Source organism: Vicugna pacos, chromosome 19 (assembly GCF_048564905.1).
Source record: "Vicugna pacos chromosome 19, VicPac4, whole genome shotgun sequence".
NCBI lineage: Eukaryota > Metazoa > Chordata > Mammalia > Artiodactyla > Camelidae > Vicugna > Vicugna pacos.
In genome coordinates, this window is record NC_133005.1 from 30,717,122 (window position 1) to 30,725,447 (window position 8,326).

General features: G+C 39.8%; 1 protein-coding gene across 9 annotated transcripts in view; it reads right to left on the reverse strand.

Annotated features, from left to right (window-relative positions):
* Nucleotides 1-8,326, reverse strand: part of ZHX3 (zinc fingers and homeoboxes 3) — a 97,626-nt gene that overhangs the window by 46,608 nt on the left and 42,692 nt on the right. The gene's annotated exons all lie outside the window — the stretch shown is intronic.

Below are 8,326 nucleotides of genomic sequence, written 5' to 3' on the forward strand. Positions count from 1 at the left end.
ATGATCTGGGACTCAAGGCAGAGAAGGGGAAGAAACGGTTGGTAATATGAAAGTACGTGTATAGAGAGCCTACTAGTGCTTAATAAAAGGTAGGTAGGGACGGGTTAAAAGAGTTAAGGCTGGAAAGAGATTGGGATCAGATGGCAGAAAGCTCTACTGATGAATGTAGACTTTGTTCTGCAAAAGTACTTTGAAAAAGTGATGATCCATTTACATACTCCATGGGTTAGGAGGGGTGAGTTTTCAAAAATAATTGTTGACCACAAAAAAAAAATCGTGATTTTTCTACCTGATAAATACTGCTCATCATTTATCCACTGCACTCTTTATATAGAATAACTCAAAATTTGTTACAATAACTATTTTACCAATTCAAGGCATCTCTACTCAATATGAAGGCCCAGAGCCTCTGGAGGAAGTGCCAGGGAAGAGCTTACTAACAAACAGTATTGTGGAATCGAGTTAGTTAGCACCATTCTAGTTGGTTCATTGCTTTGAGGTTCAATTTGGAACCTAACCCAAGAGATTAAATTCAAGAAGGGAGAAAAGTCCATGCAGCAGCAGCGAAGGGCCAGTTCCCTCTGGACGCTGCCAGCTGGCCGCGCTGCGCCTCCCAGAGCTCTCTCCGCCTTGGTAAACACATTTCTGATGGCCATGGGCACTGAGCAAACCCACTACACCTGACAGACAGTCTTCAACAACAGAGCCTGAGGGAGCAGCCAGGAGAGGGGGAAGGTTTAAGGATTAAAGGCACCAAATGCTGCTTCCAAATTATGTAAATTAAATACATGAAGGGCACATGAAAACACCTTTTCTTTTCAGCGCTATTGGAAAGAAATTAAAGGAACATAAAATACACATAATGAGGTTTTAAAAATTCTAGGATTAAACACAGGCAAACGTTTATCTTGGTGTAAGCCAAGCCCTTTTAGTGGAGGCATCTTTGAGTGAGCTGGTGGGCTGGCTGGTTCAGGCCCAGAGGAACCGGCCTGACTCTGCGGGCTCCATGAGGGCAAGGAACACGACTGCCTACTCACTGCTGTGCTCTCGGGGCCTAAGTCAGTGCCTGGCCTGTAATCGGTGCTCACAAAATATCTGCTGACTGAATAAGTATTCGATCTAATCCCCAGCTTTGTAAGTTCAAAAATATGATGTATTTTTGGCTCACTGAGATTACTATGATTCTTAATTGGATGGGGTCAAATTGGTTTGATACCAACCAAACTCAGCGGAGACACACCAGGTCCCAACACCTCAGCCCGCATTTTGGAGCGGCTATACTTCTTCAGGAGCCCCAGTGTTCCTGAAATTTACCCAGAACTGTCCTTTCCTAACATCAGGGCATCTGGGAAACAGAATCCCGAATCTGGTCGCTGCCTGAGGAACAAATTTAGAGCTTCTAAGAATGTTTTTGACCCACACATGAAGCCAACCCAGCTCTGCAGCAACCAGACTGTCAGCCCCAGGCCACTGTGGCATCTCACCTCCTGTGGACAGAGTGAAATGTACTCTGACAGACTCCAACCCTCCAAATCCTTCCCAGACTCCATGTCCCTTTGAGACATTCTTCATTTGAACATGTCATAAACCCCAGCTTTTAAGATTTTTTGTTTATAGGGCTTTAATTTGGCTTCTCCCTAATGACCAAAGAGGGTCTTTCATCTACATATACCTCCAGAGAATCAGTTGGGTCTGGGCAGCTCTGAATGGATGTGCACCAATTTTCAAGTCATTTTGGCCTCAGCAACAAACACTGCACAGTATCTTCAGAGACCCCCAGGGTCTAAGTAATACGACCCATGGCTCTGTTTAAGATTGGTTTGGATTTTTTTTTCCCCTTAAATGCAATGTCTTGCATTCTCTAATTTTCTATCCACTTGGCCTCATAAAATTTTCAGAAAAATCTCCCATCAGCATAGTTTTTTACTAATGTACCCTTTAGAAAGGTCTAGGAAATTCGACATATCTGGGATGAACCTAGAGGCAACACTGTGGAAGGCCATCATTAACATTTACCCACTCAGAGGAGGGAACTTAACTCTAAGCTTGCTATCTTCTTCTTAAGCCAGTTTCTACCCAGGACCAAATAGTGTCTCTACTCCATGATGGCTTTTTACTTTAAAGAAAAATGAGATAGAGGGAAAACAGACAAATTTGACATTTTAAATTTTCTGCTAATTTGAGAAAAGTTGCAAAAATAGTACAGAGAGTTTCCCTATATCCTTGACCCAGCTTCCCCTAAACTTAAATAACCATAGTAACCGAACAGAACCAGGACATTAACACTGGCACAATACTATTACTAAATCAAAGATCTTATTCAAATTACACCAGTTTTTTTTTTCCTACTAATGTCCTTTTTCTGTCCTAGGATCCTACCCAGGATCCCCATTGTGTGTAGTCACTGTGTCTTAGTCCCCTGACAGTTCCTCAGTCTTTTCCTTGTTATTCATGCCCTTCACACTTTTCAAAAATATTAATCCATTACTTTGCTGAATGCCCCTTTATTTGGGTTTGCCTGATGTTTTCTCATGATTACACTGAGGCTGTACATCTTAACCACAGAAATGATGCTGTGTTCTTCTCGGGGCATTATGTCGTGGGGTTCATGATGTTGCTGCCTCTTTCCACTAGTGATGCTGACCATGACTGACCACTTGGCTAAGGTGGTTTCTCCACTGTCTAACTATAAAGGAAAGAAAAGACAGTAGCTTTTCTTTCCTTTATAGTTAATAAGTATGTCGAAGAAGTTTATTTGAGACTATGCAAATTCTGACGAACGTTTCTTAAGGGATTACTGGCTCCCTCATTTATAAGCCTGCTCGTTTTCCTTAAAAACTCCAAGAGGTCAGTTGATATGTTTCTGTCACACAAGCACTTTGTTATTACTTTTTTGATTTTTGATTGTTCAGTGAAGTTTATTTTTCTTCTACTTATAAAAATAGCACATCTTCATTGTCAAAAAAAAATATGGAGTGTTCATAACCACATCATCAGAGTTTGGTACTTGTTATGGGCTGAATGTTTGTGGCCACTCCACCCTGAAACTCACTGAATTTCTAACCCCCTGTGTGATAGTATTAGAACGTTGGGTCTTTGGGAGACAATGAGGTCCTCACAGTGGAACTCTCATCTCATGAATGGGATCGGTGCCCTTATAAAAAGAACCCTAGAGAGCTCTCTCACCCCTCTCCACCAAATGAGGATACAGCAGGAAAAATGCCATCTGCAGCCTAGGAGAGGGCCCTCACCAGAACCTGACCATGCTGGTACCCTGATCTCAGCGTCCAGCCACTAGAACAGTGAGAAATAAATATATGTTGTTTATAAGCCACCTAGTCTATGGTATTTTGTTACAGCAGCCTAAGCTAAGATAGCACTATAGATAGTTCGGCCAGCATCTGTTATTTACTGATGGGATGGGCAAAATTAAGTAAGATTTTTTTTTGGAAGAACTATACAGTAAGCTAGAAGTAATTTTATGGCCTGCATTTAAGGGAAATTAACCGAACACTGCCATGGGGAAGGTGAGGTCACACAGTGGACATCTGAAACTCCAGATGCCAAATCTGGACCCAGGTTAAAAGTGTTCACCACCAAACTCCTTAACAACTTGAAGGAATGCTACGTGGTTCCCAGGATTTGCCTATTTCTGGTTTATTGCTACGTTCCCTGAGAACAATGACAACAACAAGAAGAGCTAACAGTGGTGGAACACACGACGTGCACTGGACACTGTTCACTCCAAGTTCCTTGAAGGCACTAGTTCATTTAACTCTCATCACAGCCCTTGCTAGCAGGTATTATTACTGCCTCCAGTTTACAGATGAGGACAAAGAGGCACAAAGAAGTTACAAAAAGTAACTTGCTCAAGGTCCCTCAGCTACAAGATTTGAACCCAGGCAAGCTTTGTTCTGGAACATGTGCTCAAGCTCTCCTGTTGTTAGGGAATGCAAGAACAAATTATCATCCAGATGAGAGACACAGTCTGTGAATTTGAGTTCTGGAGGTAGCTGAATGGAAAAAAAGACTAAAATAACAGAAGAAAACCACTTCCAGAAAGGAAAGACCTGAGAGTAGAAATGACAAGGGGCTCTCAGGATGCCACACATAATTAGCAATCAAAGAGGGTCACTAAGACAACAGCCTGGAAACATATGACAACAAGGTGAAAAGAACTCCAAGTAAACAAGGTAAACAAGCAGGTTATGTGAAAGGGAATCCAGCAGTTACATTTGTTTGGTAGGTTTTAAATTTTGTTTATTTATTTTTTAATTAAAAGTTATAAAAAAATTTTTTAGGGGAAGGTAATTAGGTTTATTGATTGATTGATTGATTGGTTTTTAATGGAGGTACTGGGGATTGAACCCAGGACCTTGTGTATGCTAAGCACACACTTTACCACTGAGCTATGCCCTCTCCCTTGACAGAGTTACTCTGACTTTTTTCTTTTTTTTAAAGTAACAGAAGCCTAGAGACAAAGCAATCTAAGACTTCAATGTAAAAAAGATAAGTGAATCAGAATACCTCAAGTTGTCATCTGTAAACAAACAAAATGATGCCACCCCCAGACCAGACGCTTGTCAATCCTCCACCAACAAGTCTCTCCCAGAGCCGCAGTCAGCAGCGCTGTCTGCACTTCCTCAGCTCCTTCTGACTCCAGGGTGAGCTGACTGCCATACTCTGTGGACCGAGCGTGCGTGCTGGGATCACTATCAGTTTGCTAATTGAGAAAACCAGGGACTTAGCTTCTCCTTATCCCACTGGATCTCTGGGTGAATGGCCACAGCTGGCCACTACCTCTTGCAGGACATCATCTCTTTCACACCATTCTGCTCTGCTCCTCCCCTACCGCTTCCTCTAGCATCTGCTTGGCATTCAGGCCTGGTTTGCAATCCCACTTACTAGCTGAGTAACAATGCCTTGGAGCCTTAGTTTCCTGGCCCACAAAGCAGGATAGTAATAATTTCCATACACAGGGCTATTAAGAAGATAAAGCCATCTGAAAAAGCTCTCACCTCCCCATGCTGGACATGTATTACACTGCTCAGGACAATTTTGAGTTCCTGAACATAAAGACTGGTCTTTACTAAGAGGCCAACCTAAGCCCTTTTTTCCTGTCTACATGCTCTACCGAGGTGAACTCTATATCTATTCTATGGTTTTGACCTCCTCCTTTGAGCAAGTACATCTCACATTCTTTACCTCTGGCCCCTACATCTCAGCTGAGTTTCTGACCCACATTTCCCATTACTCCTAGCTATGTTTTCCTAGATCTCTTAACGGTTTTTTAAATTCAGAAAGTCCTAAAATTCTCTGTCTCTCTTTAAAGTAGTCTTTGCAACCCCATCCACAACCTTCACCCCACTACACAAGGTAGTCAATATTTCCACTGCCTATTATTACCTTTCCTAAAACAGACAAACAAGAAAACCCTCTAAGTCACCCTCTAATTCCCAATCTCACCAGAGTCAGGCACTAGTATTTTTAGATTCTGTCTCTAAACATCTCATCTTCTCCATCACCACTGCTGCCGCCTTGTTCAAGTTCTCATCATCTTTCACCTGGATGACTGCCACAGCTGCTTAACTGATTTCACCCAGAGTCCGTGCTTCACACAACAGCCAGAGTTGTCTTCCTGAAGACAAACTTTAACATAGTGATCTCCTGCTTTAAAACCTCTGTGGTACAGCCCACGGATACAAACTAAAACTTGTTGGCCAAGCATGCCAGGTGCTTCACAATCTGGACCCTACATCCCTTTGTCCAGTCTCATTTCCAGCCACTTGGGTACTTTCAGATTTTGATGAACTTGGGCAATAACTTGGGTACCTTCAGGCTTTTGCCAATTCATTTATCCTCTACCCCACAAAGCCCTACTGGCACAGTAACACTCAGCTTCCAAGCCACCTGCACTGACGTACTAAACACCATTCCCTCCCTCTCTGCGTCTCCAGCACATCTGACACATCACATCTTTTGCCATTGTTGGCCTGCATGCATGCCACCTCCTCAGCCTGAAGGGGACCATAGATGCAAGGACAGACCTGCCTTTACCTCTGTATGTCCCACATCTAGCTCAGTGTCTGTCCAGCTCAGTAAGGTCTCGGTGATTGTTAACTAACTTGATCAAGGAGAGCAAAATACTTGTGAGTACCAGGCTGAAGTCCAGAAGAATGAATGTATCCCATGGAACAAATATAAAACATGAAGGGTAAAAATAATGGATTTAGACAAGGAATAGAAAGAGGGGATGACAAAATGGAGAGAAACTGTATTTCCTTATAATAAGGAAGGAAAGGATAGTTCCTGCTTTTGCCTTGATGATAGTAAATAGAGGAACAAATGTTATTTTTAGTACTAGGAAAACTGTTCACTTTTAATTTTGTTTTAAAGTTAAAAAGAAGGAAAGAACATTTCATAAAACAGAAGGTATAACAGAAAAGAGACAACTAACCAATATATAAATTAAGAGACAAATTAATCTGTAGAAAACATAACAAATGCAATAGCACCCATAAATTAAAGAAGCTAAGTTCACACATAAGTTATAGAATCTTCAAGCTTGGCTGAACAGAAAAAATCCAACAATATTCTGCTTACAGAGATAAGCTCTGAAATAACAATGATGAAATTAGAAAATATAACAAAATCACTACACAAGAAATCTATAGACTATGAAAAAAAGAATAGAGGACAGGCATTGCTTTAAGTATTGTCAAAAAGCAAAAATAAAAACTAAAAATGCAACCCATAATCTTGAGAAACAAACAACCAAAAGGTAAAAATAAAACAAAATGGGACGAACTTTTCTTAAAAAGAAAAGAAGTAGGTATTTTGAAAGCAAAACCAAAGTACTTTGGAAGGACCCACAAGAAGCTCGCAGGAGGTGCTGCCCACGAAAGAGGACTGCGAGGGAGGAGGACACTGAGTTTCACTGCCTCCTCCTGTGCTTCTAAAGTTTTATATTTCAACTAAAAGTTCTGAGAAGAGACTAAAAATGATATTAGTACTAAATTTAGTTACAAAAAAGAATAAATGCATGAAACTGGACATAAAAAAACAGACATACAGGACATAAAAAAGCAATAAATAGGGAAATACTATGTATGTGTTAATAAATTTGGATAAAGCTAAAAAGATGGATTTTCCATTAAAAACAGAATTCTAACATTGACAAAAATAAAATACTTAACTAGACCAACACCTTGAAAAAATAAATAACTATACCTCCACCCCTAGAAGCAACTAGTCTCTGATGGTTTGTTAGTTGATCATTTCAAACTCTCCAGAAACAAACAACTCATAGAAATCATGCCTAAAATAGGTCAAGATATAGGTTATCTAGTTTACTGTACTAACCTGATCCTAAAACTGACTAAAGAAAATGAAGAGAAAAACTACAGATGAAACTTACTTAAAATTTAGGCTCAAAAATTTAAAAGAAAATAATAGTAAATAGAACCTAGGAATAGGTTAAATTTTTAAATTGTGTCATGTCAGCAAATACCAAAGTGTCATTTGTTAAACTCCAACAGCTATTCTTAATTTCAAAATTCTAAAACTAGTAATAAAGATATACTTTCTTACCCTTTTTAGAGTATCTATTTAAAACCAAATATCAACAATACACTTCGAGGAAGAAATGAGACAGGCAGCCAATAAAAATAGGTACACATATGATCCAGCAATCCCACTCCTGGGCATATATCCAGAGAAGACTCTAATTTGAAAACATACATGCACCCCCGTGTTCACGGCAGCACTATGTATAATAGCCCAGACATGGAACAATCCAAATGTCCATCGACTGACGAATGGATAAAGAAGATGTGGTATATATATATACAATGGAATACTTAGTCATAAGAAAGAATAAAATAATGCCATTTGCAGCAACATGGGTGGACTTACAGATTATCAGACTGAGTGAAGTCAGAAAGACAAAGACAAATACCATATGGTATCACTTATATGTGGAATCTAAAATATGATACAAGTGAATTTATTTACAAAACAGAACTTGCAGACATAGAAAACAAACTTATAGTTACCAGAGGGGAAAGGGGGAAGGGGAGGATATATTAGGAGTTTGAGATTAGCAGATACAAACTACTATACATAAAACAGATAAACAAAAAGGCCCTACTGTATAACATAGAAAACCATATTCAATATCCTGTAATAAACCATAATGGAAAAGAAATAAAAAAAAGAATATATATGTATAACTGAATCACTGCTGTACACCAGAAACTAACACAACATTGTAAATCAACTATACTTCAATTAAAAAACGAAAAAAGGCACAAAATGAAGCAGGATT